Source organism: Ailuropoda melanoleuca, chromosome 3 (assembly GCF_002007445.2).
Source record: "Ailuropoda melanoleuca isolate Jingjing chromosome 3, ASM200744v2, whole genome shotgun sequence".
Taxonomy (NCBI): domain Eukaryota; kingdom Metazoa; phylum Chordata; class Mammalia; order Carnivora; family Ursidae; genus Ailuropoda; species Ailuropoda melanoleuca.
The window spans coordinates 120,838,525-120,865,929 of NC_048220.1; the positions used below are offsets into that span (position 1 = coordinate 120,838,525).

The window sequence follows — 27,405 nt, forward strand, 5'->3', positions numbered from 1 at the left end:
GTTACGTTAGTTTCAGGCGCGCAGCATTGTGATTGGCAAGTCTATACGTTATGCTTTGCTCACCACGAGCACAGCTCCCATCTATCACCCTACGGCGCTATCACAACACCATCGACTATATTCCTATGCTGTACTTTTCAGCCCTGTGACTTACCATTTGCCTTTCATATTTTGCATGCATGACGGATGGTGCAGCAGCTTCCTACTTCAGCAGGAAGGGAATCAAGAGGTCCTAACCAGACTGCAAACTTATCTTAGTTTCATGCTCGCTTTATGGTTCCTTCATTTGCGTGGCATCGCACTGTCTCCCACGCAAGTTCTGGATCCGCTGCTTCCTAGCGATGAGCTGCTATTGTGTATGCCTTCCCCCCTGACTTACTGGTTTGGATTTCTGATTCGCCATTTTGGCAGGATCTTTGGGACAGTGTGCTTCCTATGACTACTTGCCTACCTGTCTCCCTTTCTAAGGATCCCGGGGCTAGCCGTGGCAGAATTGTGCCCATCCCGAAGGCCAAAGGGATAGGGGAAGGAGAGGTTGCTGGAACCTGGAGGGGAAAGGAGTACTTAGAGCAGGCCACCTGGAGAAGCGTAATGACGTTTTGTTGAGGAGAGAAGAGAACTTCTCCTCTTCTCTTCCCTTCTCATCAGCTGGTGTTCCCATTGGCCAAACCCAAGAGAAAGTCCAAGGGCATAGGAGCCCTGTCAAGGTGGTAACATTTACAATTTCCACTTTGGAGACAAGAAACTCAGACAGTTTAGGTGACTTTTCCAATTTGTAAAGCTGGCAGTTAAATCTAGACATGTGACTGCAAACCCATGTTTGTCAACCACTCTACTAGGCTCTTTGTCTACAGGATAAGTTCTTATTTTAACCTAAAACCTGATATTTTAACTCCTTGCCCACCTGCCTCATTACAGAGTCCAATTTGCATAGAACCTCAGAACCTCCTACAAGTTGTAACTATGTCTTGTTGTCTGGATCCTGCCCCGCAATGTTACCTTGATTCTCCTCGTAGTATTAACTAAATATCTGTTCACGAACACCACTTGTATTAACTAACATTTCCTATGGGAACTGGACTGTTCTTCTTTTTGGAATTAAGGGTGTGATACACACAAGTCATAGGCTTCTCAAGTATCCAACCAAATCCATAACATGAATGTGTTGTCCTGCCAGATGCTAGATGTATGCTGGATAAAACCAACAGAGAATGATTAACCTTAAGAAAGAATTCCAAAGATGGATAACTACATATTTGGAGATGTGTATTGCTACATTATTATAATGGTGAAGCATTAGAAGCAGCACGATCATCCAACAGCAGAGGGATTGCTAGTATGGGCGGCACTCACTAAATACTGGTGGGGACAGCTTGAAGCTCCCTTTGCCCATTTCTGGGTTCTGATGGAGCTTTATTTATTTATTTAAAAGATTTTATTTATTCATTTGACAGAGAGAGAGACAGCCAGTGAGAGAGAGGGAACACAAGCAGGGGGAGTGGGAGAGGAAGAAGCGGGCTCCCAGCGGAGGAGCCTGATGTGGGGCTCGATCCCAGGACCCTGGGATCACGCCCTGAGCTGAAGGCAGACGCTTAACAACTGAGCCACCCAAGCGCCCCGATGGAGCTTTGGGGCACATTTCTTCCTTCCTTTTTCTTTCTTTCTTTCTTTCTTTCTTTCTTTCTTTCTTTCTTTCTTTCTTTCTTTTTCTTTNGGGCACATTTCTTCCTTCCTTTTTCTTTCTTTCTTTCTTTTTCTTTCTTTCTTTCTTTCTTTCTTTCTTTCTTTCTTTCTTTCTTTCTTTTTCTTTCTTTCTCTCTTTCTCTCTCTCTCTTTCTTTCTCTCTCTCTCTTTCTTTCTTTCTTTCTTTTTCTTTCTTTCTCTCTTTCTCTCTCTCTCTCTCTTTCTTTCTCTCTCTCTTTCTTTCTTTCTTTCTTTCTTTCTTTCTTTTTTTTCTTTTCTTTTCTTTCTTTCTTTCTTTTTCTTCCAAGTTATCTCCACACCCCCCATGAAGCGTGCTGAAGGGCTTGAACTCATAACCCTGAGATCAAGACCCCAGCTGAGATCAAGAGTCAACCAACTGAGACACCCAGGTGCCCTCCCACCGTTTTTTTTAAGTAGGCTCCACACCGATAGAGCTTTAGGGCACATTTCTGGACAAAGCTCCTAGGGGTTGCATTTAGGCTGAGAGGGAACAGTTAAAAACTCTTGTTCATCCTTTTGGCCCTAGGTGGTGGGGGGAGGGACTAGGCAAGTTGAGAGCTGTTTCCTTTTGGGAGGATTCCTTGTCCTGAGAAAACCTAGCCTGTGGGCCTGAAGGACAAGGTCTTTCCTTTGGGATATCTTTTTTTTTTTTTTTAAAGATTTTATTTATTTATTCAACAGAGATAGAGACAGCCAGCGAGAGAGGGAACACAAGCAGGGGGAGTGGGAGAGGAAGAAGCAGGCTCATAGCGGAGGAGCCTGATGTGGGGCTCGATCCCATAACGTCGGGATCACACCCTGAGCCGAAGGCAGACGCTCAACCGCTGTGCCACCCAGGCGCCCCTCCTTTGGGATATCTTTAGATGCTTCTTTTCACCATCAGATTGGTAAAACCTGGAGGGTTGAGAAAAGGGTGTGACCCAGGGAAAAGTAGGCAAGGATGACTTGATTCTTTTTTAGTATGGCATGGAGTAGAGGATTAAAAGTCTGTGACTCACACAAGTCCGGCTCAGCTCACTCCAGATAGGGGTCTGAGGCCAACATAGAGTATGAAGTATTCCTTTGCCCAGAGTGGCTCATCTCAACACTTTCCTAAAGCAGCAGTTCTCCAGGTACGGTCCACAGACCTTGGTGTGTGTCTGGGACCCTAGCAGGAGATTTGCAGGCTCGAACAGTCTTCATAATAACTCTATGATGTTATTTGCATTTTTAATTGAATGGTGCAAAAGCAAAGGGAACTAAGTGCTGGCATGAATTAAAGCACTGGCTTTATGCTTTAAAACAGTGTGGTATTAAAACCATATATTTTACCGACATACACTCACAATTAAAAAAGAAAGAGTCAGCTTCACATAAAAACAGCTTTTTAACATTATGTGTGATGCGATGGGTGAGTATACATGAAACATTTCTGCTATAGACCTCAGTGCACTGGNACATTTCAGTGCACTGGTTGTCATTTACAAAAAGTACATTGCAATCCTTTGAGTTACAAGCTGAACTAACAACATTTTTCATGCAACACCATTTTCTACTTGACAGAATGACTGACAAACTNTATAGACCTCAGTGCACTGGTTGTCATTTACAAAAAGTACATTGCAATCCTTTGAGTTACAAGCTGAACTAACAACATTTTTCATGCAACACCATTTTCTACTTGACAGAATGACTGACAAACTTTGATTATTCAGGTTAGAGTATTTGGCAGATGTTTTTTCAAAATGAATCAAGTGAGTTTATTAGTTCAAGGGAAATAACTAATATCATGTGTTACTAATAATAAGACTCAAGCTTTTAAGCAAAAGATAGATTTTTGGAAAGCTTATATTTGCGCTATGAGCTTGAACGCTTCCCAACACTTAAAGACTTTTCTGATAAGTCAGTGGTGATAGGAACAAATGTGATTTTTTAAATACTTTATAATAAAATGTGTCAACGTTAGGAAGCTCTGTATATCTCAGTGAACAAATATCTTCCAAATGACCAATGCATGATGTTTCAAAATCATGCAAGAATAAAAGACCCATTCCAAGTGCAAGATAGACAAATAGATTTTAATGTAGTAGATATGAAAAGTTCATTGATATTGCTTCAGATTCCACATTGCAACTAATCTTTAATGAACTCCCACTTGTCAGGTTTTGGGTAACAAACAACAACTGCAATTATTTGAAAAGGCTATTAAAATAGTCATCTCTTTTCCGATTACACATCTGTTCGAGACTGGATTTTCTTCATATACTGCAACCAAAGCAACATATTACAACAGATTGAATGCAGAAGTCATGAGAATCCAGATGTCTTTTATTAAACCAGACTTTAAAGAAATTTGCAAAAATGCAAAACAATGCCAGTCTTGTCACTAAATTTTCTTTTGTTTTGGAAAGTCTGGTCACTTTTTCATAAAAATACATTATATTTATGATAATGTGTAATGGAATTGTAACTATTCTTTTTAATAAATATAAATAAGCATTTTTAAAAGTTCACAGTTTTCATTTCAGGGGCGCCTGGGTGGCTCAGTCGTTAAGCGTCTGCCTTCAGCTCAGGGCATGATCCTGGAGTTCTGGGATCGAGCCCCACGTCGGGCTCTTCCGCTGAGAGCCTGCTTCTTTCTCTCCCACTCCCCCTGCTTNTCTCTCCTACTCCCCCTGCTTGTGTTCCCTCTCTTGCTGGCTGTCTCTATCTCTGTCAAATGAATAAATAAAATCTTAAAAAAAAAAAAAGTTCAGTTTTCATTTCTAAGCCAGTAAATATTGTTACAAATACCCCACACCAGCAAAGTTGCTCTGAGGCCCTCCNTCACAGTTTTCATTTCTAAGCCAGTAAATATTGTTACAAATACCCCACACCAGCAAAGTTGCTCTGAGGCCCTCCGTCATGTTTAAGAGTGTGAAGAGGCCACAAAACCCAAGGTTGGGCAACCAAGGAGCTAGCGCACCTTCTGAGCGTGGGATAGGCTGACCTGGGCAGCAGTGCCTGGCCGCTCCATGTTTTAGGGATTCTCTCCTGTCTTCTCTCATTCCGTATCTTTTTAAGGAGTATAATACAGGCATTAATAACTAGCCTTATGAAGTCTTGAACATATCCTTTTATAAAGAAAAAGTTTTTTAAAGATCTTATTTATTTTTTGAGAGAGAGAAGGAGAGAACGAATGAGAGGAGCAAGAGCAAGGGAAGCGGCAGAGGCAGAGGGAGAAGCAGGCTCCCCGCTGAGCAAGGAGCCCGATATGGGGCTTGATTCCAGGACGCTGGGATCATGACCTGAGCCAAAGCCAGATACTTAACCTACTGAGCCACCCAGGTGCCCCCTATAAGAAAAAATGTTTAAAGCAGAATGTATCTTTTCCCTTTTTTTAATAATAATTTTTTATTATGTTATGTTAGTCACCATACAGTATATCCTTAGTTTTTGATGTAAAGTTTCATGATTCATTAGTTGCGTATAACACCCAGTGCTCCATGCAATGCGTGCTCTCCTTAATACCCATCACTGGCCTATCCTATTCCCCCACCCTCCTCCCCTCTGAAGCCCTCAGTTTGTTTCCCAGAGTCCATAGTCTCTCGTGGTTCATTCCCCCATCTCTTTACCCCCCTTCATTCTTCCTTTCCTTCTCCTACCGATCTTCCTATTTCTTATGGTCCATAAGAACGCAAATCCGTGTGTAGACTATGAGTATCGCAACTTTAGAGTACGTACCCACACACAAGGACTGGATTTTGAAAACTGAGAAGCATAGTGTTGGGATGGTGGGCTTATGCTGGATAGATTTTCTTTGAGGTTATTATAATAATATTTGAACAATTTTAAAAAGTCTGACTAAAAATACTCCTATACACAACAACAGCATCATTTTTCTGGGAGATTTGAAAAGTAACAATTCTCTAAGTTTTTCCCCAGTTGGTTGTAAAACCAAACCGTTAGCTTGATGGCGCCAGGAAAGTCTCCACACTGTTTTGCAAGAGGGAAAATATTGGTTCTTAGACTGTCTTGAAGTCAATGGCCAGGGGGACTGTGTTGCTCTCCCTGTCTCTGGAAGGACGTAGGCAGATTGCACCTACTCTAGGGACAGAGGGTTGAGCTGTCTCTGAACGGAGCTACCGAGCAGGAAGCAGTGAGCACCTGGCTTTGTTTCCCGTCCCCTGACCCGCTGCTCACTGCGGCCCAGAGCAGAGCTGGACCACTTCCACCAGCGACAGTGAGCGGAGTTACACGAAGCTGCCTGTGAATGAAAGTTCCAGGGGCTGCAGGCTCTGTACACAGAGTGAAGAACAGGAAGGACAGGTCCACCGCAGGCCACCCGGCAAATGGCTGGCTGCCCACTGGCAGCAGCAGCCCCGGGAGCATGGCCCTGAGCTAGCGGACACCCTTCCAGGCTGGTGGGAACACCAGAGCCACAGGAGCGCCTGAGTCGGCGGCCTGTCTGGGTCTGCCTTAGTGAGAAGAGGTGGTCTACGATGCTTGCTTGTGAATATGACATGCTTTTTCTTTTAGTTCAATGATTTCATTCATTCATTCATTCTTTCATTCAACACACTGAGTGCTTACTATGGGGTTATCTGTTCTAGGGTCTAGGAATATAGCAGGGAACAAGGCAGACGGTCTCGCCCTCTTGAGTTTACGTACTAGAGGAGAGAGACAGAAAATCACTAAAATAATGAAGTAAAACTATAGAATATTGGGTGGTGGGAAGTGCCACAGAGAAAGATAAAGCAGGAGGAGGAGGGGGTGAGTGTGTGGGGGGGTGTGAGGGTCTTAGGGAAGCCTCGCTGAGAAGGTGGAATTGGAGCAAAGACCTATTTGAGGTTATTGTAGGAATTAAAAATCAAGGTATAAAATGGCAACAGAAAGCACCTACTCTCCCACTTTAGCATTGCTATTTTGTTGGCATCCTTTTCCACTGTTTTCTCTGCATGTATGAACAGAGACCATTTTTTCAAAGCAGACGCGTGCTTGCATGTGTGGGCAGGGAGGTCTTATCCCCTCACTTTGTTCTGCATCCCGATTAGCTTTCCATGGTACTTACTAGATCCTCACCCTTCCTTCAGCCGGTCACAGAAGATGGGGGAGGGTTCAGCCTAACAGGGAGCCCCGTGCCTCCCCCCAGTTCTGCCCCTTATGTGAGCTCTCTGTGTCCCAATTTCTTCGCCAGAAAGATAAGGATATAGGATTTAACTCATGGGGTCATTTGAGAGAAAGGGGGTGATTTCATATGCGTGAAGCAGGCTGTCTCTGTAACTCAGATGAGAGATGGTGGCTTGAACGGGAAGGGGGGCAAGGGAGGTGATTAGAAGATACCTGATTCGGGATACATTACAAGGACGCCCTCTGGGCTTGGGGACAGGGGCGCTGTTATTTGGATGGGGGAGGCCAGGAGCACACGTCTGAGGGGGCGGGCAGGTGGATAACTCGCTTTGGGCCATATTAACTCTATTATCATGACCCTTTGTTCTCAGTGCCATCACCTCAGTCTACACCTTGTCCCTTGAAGACCAGACTGTGGCAACACTGTGTGCCCACAGGACCCCTGCTTCCAGCGCTCCCTTCCACATTCTGGCCTTCCAGCTAATCCCCTCCTGTGGCTCTTCCCTTCCCTTCCTTGAATCCTCCTGCCTGCCACCACCCCTCCGCCTCAGTCCAGCTCACCCTTCAAGCAACATCCAAGTACCACCTTCTATGAAAAGCTCTTTCTCTTCGGAATTTTGATACAAATTAGGTGAATTACGCATTTGGCTTTTAGTATGTTACTCACTTTTTCTTTTAAAAATGGGCTCTTTTTCTTCTGCTCTTTTCTGCACCCTTGCTGACAGAACCCTAAAGATGGGGACAGTGTTGGGCCCTGCACGTGGAGTGTTTGGGGACTTCCATGAGGCAAGGTGGCGATTTGGTGGGGCTCTAATGGGCAAGAGAAACAAAGGACAAACTCCACACACCGCATGGGGGCTCAGGGCTGGCTCTGCACAGCACCTGATTTATGCCCAACTCCACTAAGAATGCCAGGCCCCTTTCCAAGGGACTAATATCATCTAGGATTTTTTATCACTGGTGATAATTGGAGGCCATTGTGCCTGGTGTGTCAACTGTCCAAAGTGGGAGACAGCCGAGCAGCAGCCTTGGCGATCAGTGGCTCCCTGTCCTCGTTTCCCACCCGCCTTGCTTGGGCCTCTGTCGGGTTCTGCAGCAGGACAGAGACAGACCCACCTCTGCGAAGCTCCTTTTAGGCCATCCCTCTGCCTTTGTATAGAACTCAAGCCGCACTTTTTGGTTCTGGTGGCCCACCCCCGTCTACTGGTAAATCGATACTGTTCCTCCCCCAGGGCCTGACCAAGTGTCTCCTCAGGGGCCTCTCCAGGACCTGCAATTATTTTATTAGTCTCCTCTTTGGGTCAAACTAAGTATTAAGATTCTGCATGCCATCGCTCAGATGAATTTATTGTATTAACCAGAGAGGCACAGAGTAAGGTCCTGGGGCCCTCGCCCCCCTTCTCCTCTATTTGCTTACAGGTGCATCTCAGCGGAGGCAGAGAAGGGGGCGCTGAAGAGGCAGATTGGCTGCTGGGGGGGTGGTGTGTGTGGGGCTCTGGAATTCAGACCCAGGGTAGCTGCAGGGAGGAAAACCCCCTGGGCTCCTCCGCAGAACACTAGCTTCCCCAACTGCTCCTACTGTAGCCAGAAAGATCGCCCCGCTCAAAAGCCCAGAACCTATGAATGTAACCTTATATGGCAAAAGTGATTTGCAGAGGTGATGAAATAAAGGATTTTGAGATGGAGAAGTATCCTGAATTATCCTGGTGGGCCCTAAATGTAATCTGTAAGTGTCCTTATAGGAGGGAGGCAGAGGGGAATTTAATAAAGAGAGAGGTGGGCAATGGGACCACAGAGACAGAGGCAGGCACAAGGAGGCCACGCGATGAGACAAGGATGGCTGGCAGTCACCAGAAGTGGGAAGAGGCAAAAATCAGATTCTCTCCCAGAGCCTTCAGACACCTTGATTTAGGCCCTGTAAGCCTGAGTTCAAACTTCTAGCATCCAGAGCTATAAGAGAATAAATCTATATTGTATTAAGCCCCTCCATTTGCAGTAAGTAGTTATAACAGCTGTAGGACATAAATACAGCTCCTCAGCCCACCCCAATTCTGGGTCCTCCAAGGAAACCCCTGCCACTTAAGGGGCCAACGTCATTCAAGACATGGCCTCGGGAATGCTTGCACTCAGTGTGGACACCCCTTGGCCGAACAAACACCTTTGCTCTAGGACAGATTTCTTTTCCCAGAGAATGCCAGCCAGTTCAAAATGGAACCTGGGGGGGGTGAGCCTGGAGCCTGATTTGTCCCAGGAGGATGTTGGCACGTACCCTTACATCTGAGACTGCCATTTCCTCTGTTGAGCTCCCTCCTCGTCCTCTGAGAACACAGGGAAGAACTTCCCAGAAAACAGACCGACTGGCCAGAGCTGACTGCATAATTTGTGGGATCCATACAAAATGAAAATACAGAGCCCCATCTTCCAGACTTATTAAGATTTTAAGATGGTGGCAGCCACGCATGATGCAAACATGGGGCCTTCTGAGGACAGGGGGCCCCCCGTGGAGCCCTGAAGGGGGTCTCTCCCGCCTTTGGCCTCTGTTCCACCTTTGACAGCACTTTTCTTGCTGCAATACATAAACATTTTTAGAAAAGCCATCGCTGTTTGGCTTCTTTTCTCTTTCATGAAGAGGCTCTGCTCTCCAACTCACCAGACCAAAAATAGGGCCTACTTGAGGAGTGAAATGAAATGATCCTGCTGATAACTACAATGTTTTCAAAACAAACCAGAATAGCTATAAAGATAGTTTATGGACCCATTAAAAATCCCCAACCACAGCCTCAGCCGTGGGACAGGGAGTGTCGTGTTGGAGAAACTCTGGAATGCACAGGGTGAACCTGGCCCTCCTCAGCATCATGGTGGCCCAGGGGCCTCGGGCAGCACTGGGATGCTTCTCAAAGTGCGCACAGAAATGGGGGGCCCCCCAGAGGCTCTTATGGAGAAAGAGGGGTCATGGGGGTGCCTGGGCAACCATAGGACATGTAAGTTTAGGCGGCTCTGAGGGGAAAAGAATTCTGCAGTGGCTGGCCCCGAGCCTGCTCCCCAACTTTCTCCCCACATCTCATGCTGCCCACTGGTAGATGGAGAGTAAAGGGAAGCAGGCCCTAGCCTGAGAACTTGTCTTTCACAAGAACTTTCTAGATCAACCTTTCTACCTAGCTGGTCCTTTGTGTCCTGGTGCCTGAGCCCCCATGGACTCAGGACTTTAGTACCTGGCACTTCCTTTAGCTAAGTAGCTCTGTATCCCCGAGTCTGACGTCCCAAATAGACTGCAAATGCCTGATAGGCAGGAAGCTGAGCTTTTTGTTCTTTTTTCTTTTTTTTGGTGAGATCTACCAGTCAGTAGAGGAGATACTCAAAATCAATTAACCTATTGGCTGATCAATGGTCCCAGGAGACAATTCCTTAGAGGTGACAGCTTAATTGGCCAATTTTACTTTCAGCTGTGATGGGAGGTGACCCACCATGATCCTAGCTAGCTTACCTTAAGAAAGCCAATGATTCCTAGAATGTTATAGCTGAAAGGACCTCATTTTCATAATGAGAAAAAGGTTCTAGATGGTGGCAAGGATTTTCCCAGCCTGGAGAGACTAACACCCTCCCCTTCCTCTGCCCTCTCCTTTCCCTCTCCCCTCTGTCCCCTACCCCTCCCTCCTCTCCTTCCCTCTTGCTTTTTCCCCTCTGTGAAGCTCTGATGCCAGCCACTGGGGCTCATGCTAACCTGTTCTAGGTATAGGACTCACTTCCTCTCCTAGTGAAGCCTAGCTTTCATGATGGCAAATGGGGCACGAGCCATCTCCGGGTGAAAGGCTGTCCCTACCCTGAATGTGTGTGCTGTCAAAGATGCCAGGAATTCTGGGAAAGGAAGGGAAGAAGCCATGACGTGCAGGATGAGCTCAGAAGCTGCACCTTGTGGAGGAAGTCCTGGCCAGGCTGCCAGCCAGGAACACACTGCCCTATGACCACCTGAGGTCCTCTGACATGAGATGTCATCCATTGCGGGTCCATTGGTGAGGACTTGGATTCTCTTTTGAAAGTACAAGTCTCCACCAGTCTCAGGTTGAAGGTAAGAGGTGGATCTCATTTTGCCCTCCAGGAGTAAGGGAGCTCTGAGGAGGCTGGGGAACACGTTTGAAGGTGGGAAGATTTCACCGTATCGGACCCCATGTCCATGGGTGTCTTACTGAAGTTCTTACAATAGCAGGAGAGTGCTGGATACTCAGAGGCTCAGAGGCTAAGAGATGAATGGGTAAGAAATCAAAATATTCATCCACGTCAGAACTGGCCGGCCCAGTTCTCAGGCAAGGAAGCGGATGCTCCTTAAACTGGAGTCCTTCTTTAGCCACTTTGATTGCACTTTCTTGTCCCTTCAAATCAGCTTGTTGTCTCCTGACAGTTTTACTGTCCTATGTGGTACTTCATGTCACTCCTCTGCTCAAGAACATGCAATGGCTCCCCATTACCAGTTGAACCAAGTTCATTATCCTCATTAGGTTTCGAAATCATCTGACTCTGACTTACCTAACATTTCAGACCCTATCAGCTAGAATCCAAAAATCAAGGTAAACTTCACCCAGCATGTTACACACTGTAAACACGGGAGCCCTAGGGAAGGAGTTATGTTCCTAAGGAATTTAACCTGAGCTTTGTGTGCCTCGAAACTTGAACTGCTGTAGGTGAATCATTTAAAGATCTTGGAGGCCGCTGGTCTTTAGAATGAGTTTGCTAAACATGAAAAGTGTGTTTTTAAATATATATAAAAAGGCAATTCAGTTGAGCAGAAAAATTCTACTTTTCTATGTACCTCATTTTCACCTCCATTATTTCTTCACAGCATCATAATATGGTAGATACTCTCCTTTTCTTGCAAATGAGGCTGAGCCTTGCTGAGGCCGCCCAGTGCCTAGGGACAAAAAAGGGAGCTCATTCCCCAGACTCTGATCAATGATCTTGCTACTCTTTGTACAACCGTGCAACAGTCCGTGGCTTGTCTGTCTCTCCCTACAAGGTCTAGTTCTGTAGTTAAAACAGATGAAAGAGTCAGACCTGCTGGTCTTCAAGCAACAGCTCACTTCTGCCCAAGGCAGCACGACTCTGGGGAACATCCGGATCCCAGGATGCCAGGCGGCACTCTCATAAATGGTTAGGAGGGCTGGCCTCAGCCGTAAGTGCCTCAAAGCCCCAGAGCACATGAGTGCTTCCGCTGCATTTTTGGTCCCTGGGCTCTTCGTCCAGATGGTCCTGTTCACCAAGTCCGGGCCTTGACGTCCTCCGAACACGCCCTTCTCTTACAAAACAAAGACTAAGCCCCAGTGAGGGCAACCCTTTCAGGAAAGTCCCTAAACTGCAACACTGAAGAGAGCCCGTGACGGGGGCAGAGGAAAGGAAGGCAAGGAGGGAGGCAAGATTAGGAGCTTGGTTTCAAGCCAGCGAGCCTCTTCAAGAATGACGGTCCTAGGAGCCAGGAGCACCTTTTTGATGACTCAGCCACTTTGTGACCATAAAGGCAATCCATTTTTGTGCGTTCACTTTTTTTTTTTAAAGACTTTATTTATTTATTTGAGAGAGAGAACAAAGAGGGGGAGGGAGAAGCAAACCTCCCTCTGAGCCTGGAGCCCGACATGGAGCTCGATCCCAGGACCCTGAGATCATGACCTGAGCGGAAGGCGAACGCCTCACCGACTGAACCACACGGGTGTCCCTGTGCATTAACTCTTTTTTTTTTCTTTTAAATCTGGTAAGGTGTGCTTTAAGAACTCAGTGGTCCGGTGAACTCATGCTGAAAGTTCACGGACAGGCCTCCCCCAAGTGCTTTTTCCAGGACGGTGCATCTGGCTGGCAGTTAAGGAGTGTGACTTACGAGGAACTCTGTGGCTGGCTTAAGTTGACCCAGGCCTCTCAGCCCCGCAGGGCACCGACCGCAAGAGCATATGGCCGAGTAGCTGGCCTCTGGCCTCGGATGACCCCACTGCCTGCTGTCTCCCTCGGATAGCTTAGTCCTTTTGTGCTTAGAAAGCGCTTTAGGCACTTCAGAGCTCCAAGCCAGCATCCCTCCACCCTATGAGGGAGCGCATTTTACATGCGGCATCACGCAAGGCCTGTGCCTTTCGTTTTTGTGTTAGGAACGATTGTCAGAAAAGGGGTACCCTCATCAGGGGAGTGTCTGGGGGTGGGAGGAATTGGGGCACCAGAAAGAAGGACAAAAGGGGTTGCAGATCAGAATGAGAGAAGAAAGGTGAGCTACTGATGGGCAGGAGGCCCAGGTAGGAGGCGTCCTGCGACGGGGTCCTTAAGTTTATATGTGCCGTGGAACCCCTGGCAGCCTGGTAAAGCCTATGGTCCCTTTGTCAGAATGAGATTCTTAAATGCATAAAATAAAATTCATAGGATTACAAAGCAGACCACTATTACATCAAAATAGTTATCTAAATGCTTAAGAAACAGATCAGTGATATAATAACATAGGTGCTTCTTTGCCAACGCATTAGACAAGTTCTAGTGATGAGTCCATGAACTATCTCCTTTTAGAGGTAGTGATGTTAGAAAATGCTACTGCAACAGCTATCGTGTGTTATGAAAATAGCTTTGATTAAACTGGTAAAAAAGTTCTAGGGATTACTGTAAGTCCTGTTTTTTGTTGCCAGTTGTAAGTTCCTTAGAATTGAAGGAAGTGCTAAATATCCATTTGAGGTTAGTGAGAATGAATTTGCAGGTTTTTCCCATCCAGCTACATGAAAATGGTGACTTCTGTCTGTGGAGCCCTTGTGGTTCTGTCAGCCTCTTGAGAAAGAACTTGTCTGCGGAGGTGCTGAGTTACCTGGGCAAACCCGGGGTAGGGGTGTGGGGAGGGGGGAAGAAAGGAGGGTCAGGTCCTCAGACCCCGTAAACCGCAAGGGCAGCTTGGCCAGTGTTTGCTAACTGCTATGAATGGAAAGCTGGGGCAGGGGTTTCTCATTTAACTTCTCATGTTAGCTTTATAAAAATCATTACTTGAAATTCATTAGAATGTGCCCACGGCTCACAAATTGCACACAAGTGAATTCAATGAAAGGGTTGCTATTAAGAAGCCGCCAAAGAAAAGGCGTGAGGGGCGTTGGGGCAGCCACGCCGTGCTCGGAAGCACCGTCGCTCCGGAAGTGGTTCACTTGGAGCTCGTCTCCGGGGGCCTTGGAGCCGGCTGTTTGGACGCTGGCAGCCTCCCGGGGTCTCTCCCCAGGCCCTGGCTGTCCCGCGCACGTGGAGGGAGGTGGGAGCCGAACACCCACAGGGCAAAAGCCTCCAATCGGGCAGTTTTCTTCGCACACTGTTTTTGCTCCCCTGTTGTGGGTTCTTCCAACTCAGGTCAGCTCTGCAAACCCCCTGACTCCAGGTGCCTGTAAGTGGTACCAGTGAAGGGAGTAGGGCCGGGTGGAGTTCCGACGGGTGCAGTAAGTCCTGAGGTTGACAGCCATTGCTCCAAAGTTGCCAAGGCAACTTGCTCCTGCTGACCATGCTGCGGGCCGTGAAGGGGACAAAGAGGGGAGATCCATTGCTCCCTTCGAGAAAACTCCTATTAGGGGCGCCTGGGTGGCTCCGTAGGTTAAGTGTCTGCCTTTGGCTCAGGTCATGATCTCAGGATCCTGGGATTGAGCCCCATGTTAGGCTCCCAGCTCAGCAGAGTGTCCGTTTGTCTCTCTCCCTCTGCTCCTCCCCCCACTTGTGCTCTCTCTCTCTTTTAAATAAATAAAATCTTTAAAAAACCCAAAACTCCTATTGAGAAACTACTGAGCTGTGTGAGTTCCTAATATATTTTGGACTCAACCTCTTATCAGAAGATAGTTTGCAAATATTTTCTCCCATTCTGGAGGTTGTCTTTTCCTTCTCTGGATTGTTTCTGTTGCTGTGCTTCTGGATTTCATTCTTTTGTGTGTGTATGTCCAATTTTCACAGCACTATTGACTGAAGAGACTGTCTTTTTTCCTTTGAGTATTCTTGGCTCCCTTGTCGAATATTAGTCAACCATATATGTGGGGTTTACTTCGGAGTTCTCGATTGTTTTTTTTTTTAATTTTTAATTTTTTTAAAAGATTTTATTTATTTATTTGACAGAGAGAGACAGCCAGTGAGAGAGGGAACACAAGCACGGGGAGTGGGAGAGGAAGAAGCAGGCTTCCAGCGGAGGAGGCTGATGTGGGGCTCGATCCCATAACGCTGGGATCACGCCGAGCCGAAGGCAGATGCTTAACGACTGAGCCACCCAGGCACCCCTGGGGTTCTTGATTCTGTTCCACTGGTCTATTTGCCTATTTTTATGTCACAAACTGTTTTGATTATTATAGCTTTGTAATATAGTTTGAGAAAAGGAAGTGTGATTCCTCCAGCTTTCTTCTTCTTTCTCAGGATGGCTTTGCCTACTTGGAGTCTTTGGTGGTTTGATATGAATTGTAGAGACAGTGCACCACAGCCACAGATCCTGTGGCCCTGTAACAACATCTAACACTTGATTGTCCACTAATAAAAGGTCAAGCACTGCTGTTTTACATACTGCCTTATGGACTTGTTTATTTAATATCTAAGAAGTGGCTATCATGACTTGTATTTTATAAAGGAAAATAAACATAATTGGCAAAGTAAAGGAGTTAGAACTTAAACCCATGGGGACAGGCTTAGTGTATTATGGAAGGGTTCTTATATTCACACAACAGCCCTTCTTTTTTAAAATAAAGGGCAATGTCCCCCATACTTGTAAAAGCTAATTTATAGATCATGAACAATTACAAAGCCTGAATATAACGGAGCTTGAAGTTAGAATTTTGAGAAGTATTCATCCTTGAATCTGAAGGAAGAGTTTCTGATGTTCCAAATCATTTGCATTTGACTTTTCAAGCAAAGCCCCAGGTTGCAAAATCAGGGAAAGTGGTTAACAGTCCCTTTTCCCGCTGCCGGGACACCCTTGGCTTCAAATGGTTTATTTAACAAAGCAGCCACTTTTTATTAAATAACAGATGCGCAGCCAAGTTCATCTGAAACCTAGATTTTAAGTTTTCTCAGCGATTCCCAAAACACTTTCGAAATCCAGAGCAGACACAAATCAAGGCACGACATCGTCTTTGTGGTCTCTCTCACCGTGTCATTACCAGGAGACGCAGCGTCCCTGCAGCTGTGACATGGCCTCTGCTGCAGCTTTTGGTCCGGGGGTGACCACTCAAGTCATTTGCTGCACCGGGCAAAGAGCACTGGATTTGAGGCCTGTATCTGCTGGGTGCCCTCGGAGTCAAACCTCTTTGACTCTCATTTTTCTCCAGTTGTAAAGTAAAATTGGCATTGCCTGTTTCCTGAGCTCATCATGAGGATCGCTCGAGACATCTATGAGGAAGCACTCGACAGATGGTGCTGTTCGGCACAAATGTCTATATCGTTCCAGTCTCCCCGTGAGGCCTGAAGAGTATTGCTCCTTGCAGAAAAAGCTTCAGGGAATTCTGTCTCCTAAGGAGTCCAGCTACAACTGTCTTCTTTCTGAATTGCCAGCTCTGAGCTGCCCACCGTTCAGCATTAGCATATACACATCTGTATGGTTATTTATCTTGTTAAAGTCTCCCCTGTAAGTTGGCAAGTACCTTTGGGGCAGAAGCTTTGCCTGAGTCATTTTTTGTCCCTAGTGCCTCCACAGCCCTTACACGCAAAAAGTAGAAAATACAGGCAGCCGGTAACGTTTACCGAACACGAACCAGGTGCCCGGAACTGTTGCAAGCACTCCACACTGATCAATGAACATGACCTTCACAACAAGCCTTTGAAGTCAGGACTATCATTACCCCCACTTTCAAGATGAGGAGGAGTCAGAGGTCAAGAAAGGGAAGAAACTCACAAGGTTCGAGGCCGGGTTGACAGGAGCAGGAGGATGCTGATACTGAGAACAGGGGTCTAAAACCACCCTGCTTCTTAAATACACCTTCAAGATGAGCCCCCGCAGGCAGGAATGAAGAGGGCTTCTGCCGTCCTCCGACCATGCCTACAGCCCTTTACCTTCTGTACTGGGTTGAACAGTGTCCCCCCAGAATTCACAGATCCAGAACCTCAGATGGGAAATAGGGTGTACATCCCAGGTATGCCAATGATCGACGGTGAAACACCGGAACTTAGGAGAGAAGTGTAGAATGACTTGGCTCTCAGAGCCCCCAGAAGGAGCCAACCTTGCTGGCTTCGTGATTTCAGACTGCTGGCCTGCAGAACCAGGCAAGCACATTTCCGTTGTTGTAAGCCAGCCCGTCCGTGACACTTTGTTACAGCAGCCCTGGGAAACCAATACACATTCTTCCTCTTTCTCTGCTTTCCAGTGAAGTGAAGGAAAGTATTGCATGGATGACTCAAAACCCCAAGAATCTGAGGCTTTGGGGGGTTTCATTTTGCATTAGCTCATTTCCTTTTTCTCTGATTAAACCTCATAGAAAATCAGCCCACTCAAGTGAAGGAACAGTGAGATTGTCTTGTGGGCCGTTATCTCTTGGTAAAGTAACACCAGTCCCCAAAAGTGGACTGCTTGAACAGCCCATCCTCATTAATCAATCATTAATCAACCAATAATGCTGCGAAGTGTACACACGCACTTCCCTCTGCCTCTTCGTTGCGGTGGGGGGCTGTTGGAGAGAGGTCATCCCAGCCCAAGAATTTGAAGTGGTCTGTGAAAAAAAAAGAGAGAAAACTATGATTTCAAATGTCTGCTCTGATGCTGAGGGGCGGAGTCCTGGATCCAATGGCTCGTTCAACTGACCGTTAGCAAAGTTCCATGCTGGAGTCTAGGCTTAGGAAGAGGCTGGAATTTGCCCAATTTCTTGGCATGACTGAGAATAAGAAATTTCACTTAGAGATGTTGAGGGGCAGGGAGAGAGAGAGAGAGGCCCAAACGCTTCCCAGAAAGGCCACCCTGCAGAGATCCTTGGCTGGTGGGCTCGACCAAGGTTTTTGTTTTTTTTTAAAGAAGAAGCATAGCTGGTATTTATTCAATTTTAAGTTGTGCTGTGAGACTAGGACGTAAATGTCCGCTCTGGTTGCTTCAAACCTTCAGAGAAAGTGTCCTCAATACACAGCCCTGTATTAGTTGTCCTTTGTGGGAAAGGAGAGGTCCTCAGAAGCACAAGGGGAGATGTCACACAGAAGGGAGGTGCGCCAGAGGGGAAACCCAGAAGACGGAGTGGAATACAGAGCAACCGGGAACCGTTAGTCATTCCTATATCGCACCTTCCCGCATCGCTTCCCACCATTTGTGAGCTTGGAGGTTAAGTCCATCTTGAATAAGTCCTAAAGCTAGCAGTCTTGAAGGGCCGCTATCAGGCTACCGATACCCAGGTCTCACCGGTACTGAGGGCCAGCTATGGGAAAAGTGCACTGGGGACACAAAGGTTTATGGGACATATGAGCTTGCAATACTGAAAGACCAAAACCAGGCTAACCATAATAGGAATGTCTTAATATAAGAATAAACAAGGAGCTTCTTGGCTTCATAAGGAAGAAGGAAAAAGAGAAGAGAAAGAGAATTTCTGGCCAGAGTGATCAAGGAAGTTAAGGGAGATATATGAGCTAAAATTCCAATAGGTAGAATAGAGGGGTGTGTGTGTGTGTGTGTGTGTGTGTGTGTGTGTGTGGTCTTCCAGGCAGTCCACAGAGGGCACTGTTCACATGGGCTGTAATGTGAGCAGTGCCCTCTGGAGTTGTGCTGTGGGCAGTTCTCTTCCAGGTGCAGCTCATGGTACTAATTAAAAGGTGGGGAGGGATCTATCGGAGGGAGTTAGTGTCTTGCAGCTCTGCTCTTCTCAATAAAGCAGAGAAGGAGCAGAGAAGTGGTAGGCTGGTAACTTGATGAGCATGGTAAGTATTTGTAAGAAAAAGATGGGGTTAATAAAATAGAATAGAAAGCTCTCCAGGACATGGGAGCTGCCGGAGGAGCTCTGACAGACCTGCAGTGGGGAGAAGGATTAGGACTTGAACATTTCCTCAAGGTGTCCTTGGGGTCTGTACTAGTTTCCTATGGCTGCTCTAACAAATTAGCACAATTTATTCTTTCACTGCACTGGAAGCCAAAAGTCTGAAATCAGTTTCACTGGGCTGAAATCAATGTACTGGCAGGATCTGGAAGCTCTAAGGGGTGATCTGTTCCTTGCCTCTTCTGACTTTGGATGGCTACCAGCATCCCCCGGCTTGTGAACACATCGGTCCAGTCTCTGCCTCTATGGTCACATTGCCTTCTTCTCTTCTCTTCTTCTCCCTCTGTCTCCCTTAGACAGATATTTGTGATTGCATTACAGGCCCACCCAGATAATCCAGAATAGTATCCCCACCTCAACATCCTGAACTTAATCACATCTGCAAAGGTTTTTCTTTTTCTTTTTTTTTTTTTTTGCCATGTATGTTAACATTCACAGGTTCCAGGGATTAGGACCTGATATCTGTGGGAGCCACTATTAAGCCTATTACAGGGTCTTTTGGGTCAGGGGGAGCAGGAAATTGAAAGGCACAGAAAGGAGCTGGAGAAGGGCACTTGGACTATAGCTGCGCTGATGGGAAATCCCTGGAAACAAAACCTTCATCAAAGCAGCACACGGGTTGACGGGGGGATGTGGTAGGCAGCACTTCATAGGCCAGACTCCTGGGCACCTGGAATTGTGGTCATTTCTGTTTTCCAAGTTCCTGGATGAGCCATTGTCTTTAAATTCCTGGCCAGTTTCACAAGCCACACTACCCAAAGTGGAGGGGAAGACGCAGAAAAAGCAGCCCTCTTTGGTCATGAATTTGAAAGGCTTAGCTACAAATGTAGTGTGAAATTGTCTGAAATTCCTGGCAGCAGACATGACTCACATATTACTGTCTGACATTTACGGAACATTCTTCACAGCAATTTCTAGAGTTTGTTAAGAGAGAGAGATACTGAATTTGTTGGATCACAGAATCAGTATCCAAAGACCTTCTTTGTTGGAGCAATGGGTCAAATCCAAGAAGATGAAATGTTATAGTCATAAATAAAGGCCCTGTGCTTGGCCCACAGAGCCGCNGATACTGAATTTGTTGGATCACAGAATCAGTATCCAAAGACCTTCTTTGCTGGAGGAATGGGTCAAATCCAAGAAGATGAAATGTTATAGTCATAAATAAAGGCCCTGTGCTTGGCCCACAGAGCCGCAGAGTCTACAGGAAGGAGAAGAGCTGGTTGAATAGCAGCTCACAGAAGTACTTGTTATCACTAATAAGCTCACGCTGGATCAAGAAAATGTAGTGAGGGGGTCTTAAAAAATGGGATGCCTAAAAAGTTTACATGAACTTGGGCTGTATTAATAGAAAAATAGAATCTAAAACAGGGAAGATAATTCCAAAAAAGGAGAACAAATTTAACTGAGGGTAGAAATCCATGACTTTTGGAGAATGTTCCCAAATCTGGGGTTAACACTGTTTCTGGAAACACATATGGGCTCTTATGTTGGCTTTGGGAGCTGGCTTTGAAGAGGCACGATATTGGTGGGAAGTTGAGAAGGGAATGAAGACATGGGTAGATTCAGAGTAGATTGGAGAAGGGGATACATGAAAGAGGGTAGTATCCTATAGTGATCTTTAAAAGCCCACCAGAATTTTTAAAGTATATTTTCAGTAAATATGCATTACTGGTTAACTAGAACTAGATTAACTTAAATGAAAAAAAAGGAAACGATAGTTATGCTCTACACTGTACTGGGTAAACCATGCTGGAAGCACAAATGTAGGGAGCACCACGCAGAAAAATCGGAGGACATTTGTAGAAGAATGGATAATACTATGCAACTTCGCAAAACCAAATGAAGAAGACTGGAGAAAGGATTGGGTATGCTCAACCTGGGAGAAAAAACTTTTTAAAATATTGGAATGGCCACTTTTTGGAAAAGCAAGCTCCCTTATCCTGGATGACCCAAGCGACACAGAGAAAACTTTAGAATTAAATTATAAAGAATAATTTAAAGAAAAAAACTATCTAATGGTTTCTTAGGAATAGTGTCCCTGGGGGCACCTGGGTGGCTCAGTCGTTAAGCGTCTGCCTTCGGCTCAGGGTGTGATCCCGGAGTCCTGGGATCGAGCCCCACATCAGGCTCCTCCGCTGGAAGCCTGCTTCTTCCTCTCCCCACTCCCCCTGCTTGTGTTCCCTCTCTCGCTGGCTGTCTCTCTCTGTCAAATAAATAAATAAAATCTTTAAAAAAAGAAAAAAAAGAAATAGTGTCCCCATTTTTTTAAGGAAAGCATTGACACTTTGATCATTGAAAGGGTGGTTGGCTAACATTAACTTTAAAGTGATTTTGTTCCCTAAGGTACTATGACAGATACAGTTGAGTGCCTACACTTCTTCCTTAGGCAGCATGTTCCAGGAAGAAAGGCCCACCCACCAACTCAGGGCATAGGGCGGTGGGAGGAGGATGCACCCTCACTGGTATCAGTCAAGGATGTATTCCTAATTCCCTTTACCTGTGATTGGTTTAGTACCAGCATATGGCAAATAATGCCATAAGACACATGGGGAAATCAGGTGGGTAGTTTCTGGGGAGGATTTTGCTCCCTGATAAAAAGAGGGAGGATAAGGAGGCTGACTCTTTTTGCTTTCTTTACTGTGGCTATGCAAGAATATGCCACTTAGAAGGGCAACAGCTGCCTCACTACCACGCAGACCAAAGCCAGTGTCTGTGATGGACATTGTTGAGCCCCTCATCAAACAAAAATCCCCAATCTCTGATTAGACAGGTCATTTTGTGAAATTATTAAAGATCCTATTTCTTAAGCCACTGGTAGTTGGGCATTCTACCACTGCAGCCCGATGCATGCTAACCCAAGGCCTATGAGTCTAAGACAATCTCTACGTTTGGGTAGCAGGATGTATTTAATATAACAAACATCTTCCTGAAAAGATAGGTGTAAATTAAGTTATTGTAAGTTGAATATTATTTTAAGTGCCCGAATGGAATTATTATGCAGATGGCATCTTGAATATTAGGTTCTATTCTAGGCCCGACATTTGAAGAAGAAAAGGAAAGTCTCCTGGAGGGAAATAACCAGGATGATGGGGCATCTGGAACTTATGTGAAAAAGGGACCAGGAAAGTTTAGCCTAAAAAGAGAATCCTGGTGTTTGGTGTTTGGTGGGGAGAGCGGTCAGGCAGAAGCAGGCCACCGCGTAGTTCAAGGGGGATCCCTGCCCTCAGCTGGCATTGAACTAGGTGATTCTGAAAAGTGCTTACAGATAGGGTGCTCTTCATCAGCAGGGTTTTACAAACGAGGAAACTAAGGCTTAGTGAGGGCAGGCTTTCACAGCCAGTGGGAGGGAGAGAGGGGCTGGGGCATGAGTGAGGTGCAGCCCTGGTACAATCATGTCCTAACCTTTGAGGAAGCAGGTTGGCTCTTTGAGCACATGGGGGACTTTGGACTTTGAATTTTGCAGGATGCGGCAATTTGTTTCAGACAGAGATGGCCGGACTCCTACAGCTCTGTAGCCCTGTGATGGGAATTCAGGAAGCTGCCCCTGACCGGCTCCAGGCTGTCATAAAGAAAGGTGCTTTAGCATTAAGAAACAGGGTGCTGTCAAAACATACCACCGGTATCAATCGATAAAAGGAACTCTGGCCTATGCATTGCAGGTTGGAGTCTCCAAGAAACGAAACCTGAGCCTCTGAACTTTGCATGCAGGTTTATTGGAGAGTGCATTGGGGAAAGCCGCTGCTGGGGGGTGAAGGGAGCCAGACTGGGCAAAGGGGTAAGCTGAGCTGTGAGGCAGTTGGCCTGAGCTGGTCCTAAAGAGGGCTCTAGAGGCTAGGGGCATAGGACTTTGTCTCCCATATTGACCAATTTCTGGATGCGGGCTGCCGCAGAGGAGAAACCAAATCCTTTGGCAGAAGGCAATTCCTGAAGAGGGACTCAGTGGTGAGCTGTCAGTAGCCAGCAGTCCCTGCCGTTGGGGCAATGAGTGCATGGGTCCCGAAGGAGGCAGCTGGGCAGCCATTACGGTGATGCCAAAGAGAGCCGCTCCCCTCTTCCTGCTGAATGCAGTGGCAGGCTGCCATGCAAAACACTTCCACTTCCTCTGGGGGGAACACTTCTGGCACATGATGAGGTCCCTGTGGCTAAATTAATGCTTCAAAGCACACACTCTATCTGGGGAAGGAAGTGGACCCCCGAGGGGGCATCGGGCAGGACTAGTCTCTTCCTCCCACTCTCTTAACAGCCTTACTGGGGCCCAAGCAGATCCTGGTCAAGGAGGTGAACACAGGGAGGTGAATCCTTCATCCAAGCTGACCTCAAAGGAGCACCAGGCTGCTGGGGGTCGCTGTGTGTTGGGGGAGGGAGTGTTGAGGGGGTGGGGAGGGGATGCTGTCAGAAGGAAACACCCGTGTGCTATTAAAGCCGGTCAGGGTTTGAGTCATGGATTTTGAAAATTTGGTAATCCCCAGCCAAAAGATGTGCGTCACATCTACTGACACGGCCAGGACCAACATCCTCTGGGAAGGAAGAACCCTAATCAGGACCCTCTGGGTTTCCTTGACTGGGTGCGATGCGTCATGTCCAGGATGTGGCTTCTGGGCCACTTTAGGCGTCCTGGGGCCTCTTTCTCAGGCCACTCCAGGCCTGACACAATGCAGCACTGAATTGCACATGGCCTTGTACCGTCTCTTAACCGGATTGTTGGAAACTGTTCTCATCTGTGAGCTCCACGCTGCCCAAGGTATACACCATGCTCTCTGCAGCTGCCCGGCGCCGACCACACTTAGGAGACGGACTTCAGGCTCCGTCAGCAGGTGTTCTGTTGCCATACCCCCTCCCTCCCACACATGTGGCTATTAGTAGTTGTCAGGAGATAGATTTTGTTTTCTGCAAATAGAGTGATGGGGAAATAAGCACAAAGTCCCTCCAACATGTTGCTGAGGAAGAGGTGGGGGGGGGACGTGGAGGGTCCTGTCATTGAGGCCTGTGACTTGTTCTGGAGGGAGAGGCTGTGTTTCGTCAGTACTTCATACTCCCCCTGGACCTCGGGGACTAGAGCCGGGATGAGGACCAGAGGCCTCACCTGCCTCATCACCCACTTGCGTGCTGTTCACCGCATGCTGCCCGCAGCTCTGGGATGCAGGGACCGTTAGCCTCTGCATCTTACAGACAAGTAAAGCAAGGCACAGAGAAGCTGAGGTTGCACAGTTGAGGAGGGGTGGAACCGGGTGGGCACACTGGCCTCCCACCTGGGTTCGGAGCTGCTGCCTACACTGCAGGTTGGGACCCCTTGCAAGTGAGCTGATGGCACAGTGGGCGTTGTTCCTGGGCTGTGGGCAGATCGCCCAGTGTAGACACGACAAGGGCAGTGGGAAGGAAGGTGCCGACCCTTCTAGCACTTGTTCCTTGGAGTAAATGCAACCACTTTATGAAAATGGCACAATTGAAAGGAAATAAGAAAAGCTTCTACCCTGCTTGGGAGACTTGAATAGCGTGTCCCCTACCTCTGGTGGGAATCTCAGCCAGTATTCGTTGCTTTGCCAGAAACTCGTACGTGACCCAAAGTGAAACCCAGGGTAGTAGCTAACCTCTGAATTTCACCTGGTTTCGAACATCCCCTCTTTTCCTGGTGTATAGTGTCCATGGCCGCTGTAACAAGTGATGACACGTTTGGTGGCTTCAACAACAGAAATCTATTTTCTCACCGTTCTGGAGGTAAGGAGTCTGAAATCAGAGTGTCAGCAGGAAGGCTCCAGGGCAGGGCCTTTCCTGTCCTCTTCCAACTTCTGGGGGCTCCTGCTGCTCCTTGGTTCGTGGCTGCCTTGCTCCAGTCTCTGTCTCCATATTCACGTGGCCTGCTCTTCTCCCTGTGTCTCCCTCCGCGTGCCTGTCATAAAGACACCGATCATTGGATTCGGGGTATGTGCTGGTACTGCAGGATTCTAATTACCTGTGCAAAGATCCTTATTCTAGGGGGCGCCTGGGTGGCACAGCGGAAGTGTCTGCCTTCGGCTCAGGGCGTGATCCCAGCGTTATGGGATCGAGCCCCACATCAGGCTCCTCTGCTATGAGCCTGCTTCTTCCTCTCCCACTCCCCCTGCTTGTGTTCCCCCTCTCATTGGCTGTCTATCTCTGTCAAATAAATAAATAAAATCTTTAAAGAAAAAAAAAGATCCTTATTCTAAATAAGGTCACATGCACAGTTTCTGGGGGCAGGATGTGGACATGTTTTGGGGGGGCAACTTTCAATCCAGTACACCCAGCTTGGGCGTACTTNATCTCTGTCAAATAAATAAATAAAATCTTTAAAGAAAAAAAAAAGATCCTTATTCTAAATAAGGTCACATGCACAGGTTCTGGGGGCAGGATGTGGACATGTTTTGGGGGGGCAACTTTCAATCCAGTACACCCAGCTTGGGCGTACTTGTGGTTGGAAAGGCTGCCATAGAAGGGGTGTACATTGTGTGTGTTGGGGGTGGGTGGGAATTTCATCTTTCTTTTCTCTCCCCATCTCTGTCCTAGCTGCCAGCCCCAGCTTGTAGCTCCTGCGTGGACTGACACAGGTCGGAGGTGGAGAGAAAGGCGGCAGGCAGGCCGAGGTGGACCTGACCACTACCTGTGCATTCCATGGCTGGTCACTTTGCACACAGCAGATGTTGGAAGTGGACCTTTCTTACACGGGGTACTTTTGTGGATTACTCCACCCTCCCTCTCACCCCGTGCACCCTCCTACTCCATAAATTCAACGGCTGACCTATGGGAAATACACATGCATCCTTGGCCCACATCATTCTAGAAGTGCTGATATTCCCCGTGTAGCCACCTCCAATCACTGTGCCCACTGGCAGGAACACCACCAGATGCAACCTCCAGATAAGAATCAGATTTCCGTGCTCATGTCCTTCAAACACCAAGGGACGGCTGTCAGCGTTTGTGAGGGGCTGGCCTAGAGCTCCCTCCCACATAGCTTTAGGTATACAGGAGTACTCCTGTCCTCGTCCACGGGGGAGGAAAATGTACAGCACATCCAGCTTCCGCAGAACGGTCCACTCTACTGGCTCCTTAGCCTCTGAGAAAAGTCTTTATTGTCTCTCTTATGACCTGGAAATGGCTGTTGAGCCTCATGAGGCTGGCACATCCGGCCTCACATTTGCTCAGCATGTCCTGCATTGATGGCCCAACAGCTCCCTTTAAGATGTGGGCATACTTGGCACAGCCATTGGAACCACTGCCCCAAACTCCCAGACATCAGAAGGTCTTATTTTCCCATTACCTTCTGTAAGTTAATAGGAGCTTTTCCCCCTGGCTTCATATTAGATTTACATGAAGGATAAATAATAGGACAAACCATTTAGATACAATAAAGTGGCACATATATTTCTGCCTTGGTTACTGTGTTATTCAGCTTGGCTACTATAACGAACGACCATAAACGGGGACATTTATTTGTCACTTTCTGAAAACTAGAACTCCCAGTTCAAGGTGCCAGCAGGTTCTGCTCCTGGCGAGACCCTCTTTCTGGCTTGCAGACACCCATCTTTTAGGCAGAGAGAGCCAGCTCTCTGGTCTCTCTTCCTCTTCCTTTAAAAGGCACTAATCCCATGGTGGGGTCCCACCTTGTGACCATATCCAAACCTAATTACCTCCCAAAGGCCTCACCTCCAAATACCTATCACACTGAGGACTAAGGTTTCAACATTTGAGTTTGCGGGGGCCGGGGGGGACACAAACATTCAGTCCATAAGAGTAACTTTTTATTATAGGGTAGCTGTTGACAAATATGAGGACGACAGCAACACTAGAAATGGAGATTTATTCAGCAAACGTCTGTTGCCTGTCTGCAGGTGCTGGGGGTGGGTGGGGGGGGCTGGCAGTTGGGATCTGAGGAGAAAGGAAACAAAGATAAACACCATGCTGTCACCCCACCCAAAACTTTCCTGTCCCTGTTTTTGTTGTTTCTGAAAATCCGCTATTAGAAGCTTGCTCTGACACCAAAGCCTTTCTGTGGCCCATGTGACAGTGCCTGTAGCCCCGGGACAAGATCCTTGGTGTGGCCCGATCAGCATGGCCTAGGTTCCCAGGACAGCCAAGCCTCAGGCAGGGCCCTGGGATAGCGCGTGTCAGCTCCATGCCACCCCCTCGCCCTCTGCCTTAGTTGAGTCTCACACGTGTATCATCTTCAGCAAGGATGACTGAGAAACACAACCTCACTGACCCTCCCCCTCACCCCTCATGCTGCCAACCTTCGTTTTGCAGCCAGAATTATCTGTCTCTGGGAGGGCCCCAGAAAGAAGTGGAATCCCACTTGGTGGGTTCATTGGAAGCACCTTCATGAAGGAAGTATTTACAGAAGTGGAATCAGGGCCCCGGGGCAGGCACAGGGGTGTGGGCACAGAGATTAGCATGGAGGGAAAACTTTCCTAGACTAAAGGGCAAGGACAGGAAGCTGCAGGGGAGGGAGGACCCAGCTGTAGAGGCGGGAAGTGTTGGGCCTGGATGGAGAGTGCTCCCTTGTCCCTGTCACACTCCTTTCCTGCACCTTCAGCTGCAGTGGTGGCCTCCCCCTGACAGCCAGTCACCAGAACAGAGGCAAGTGTCCCTCTGATTTATTTCTAGGGCATTTTCTGCAGCCTTACCTTTGTGCCTTGCCTGA

General features: G+C 47.3%; 1 long non-coding RNA gene across 2 annotated transcripts in view; it reads left to right on the plus strand.

The window, feature by feature from the left end:
- LOC117801602 overlaps nt 1-26,193 on the plus strand; it is a 27,337-nt gene extending 1,144 nt beyond the window's left edge. Inside the window, exons 1-3 of one of the 2 annotated variants that reach the window (XR_004624336.1) lie at nt 23,250-23,493; nt 24,390-24,467; nt 25,275-26,193. This is a non-coding gene — a long non-coding RNA (uncharacterized LOC117801602). Of the gene's footprint in view, nt 1-23,249; nt 23,494-24,389; nt 24,468-25,274 lie in introns of those variants that run through there. The other variant, XR_004624337.1, reaches the window with a different exon arrangement.
- Nucleotides 26,194-27,405: the final 1,212 nt, after the last annotated feature.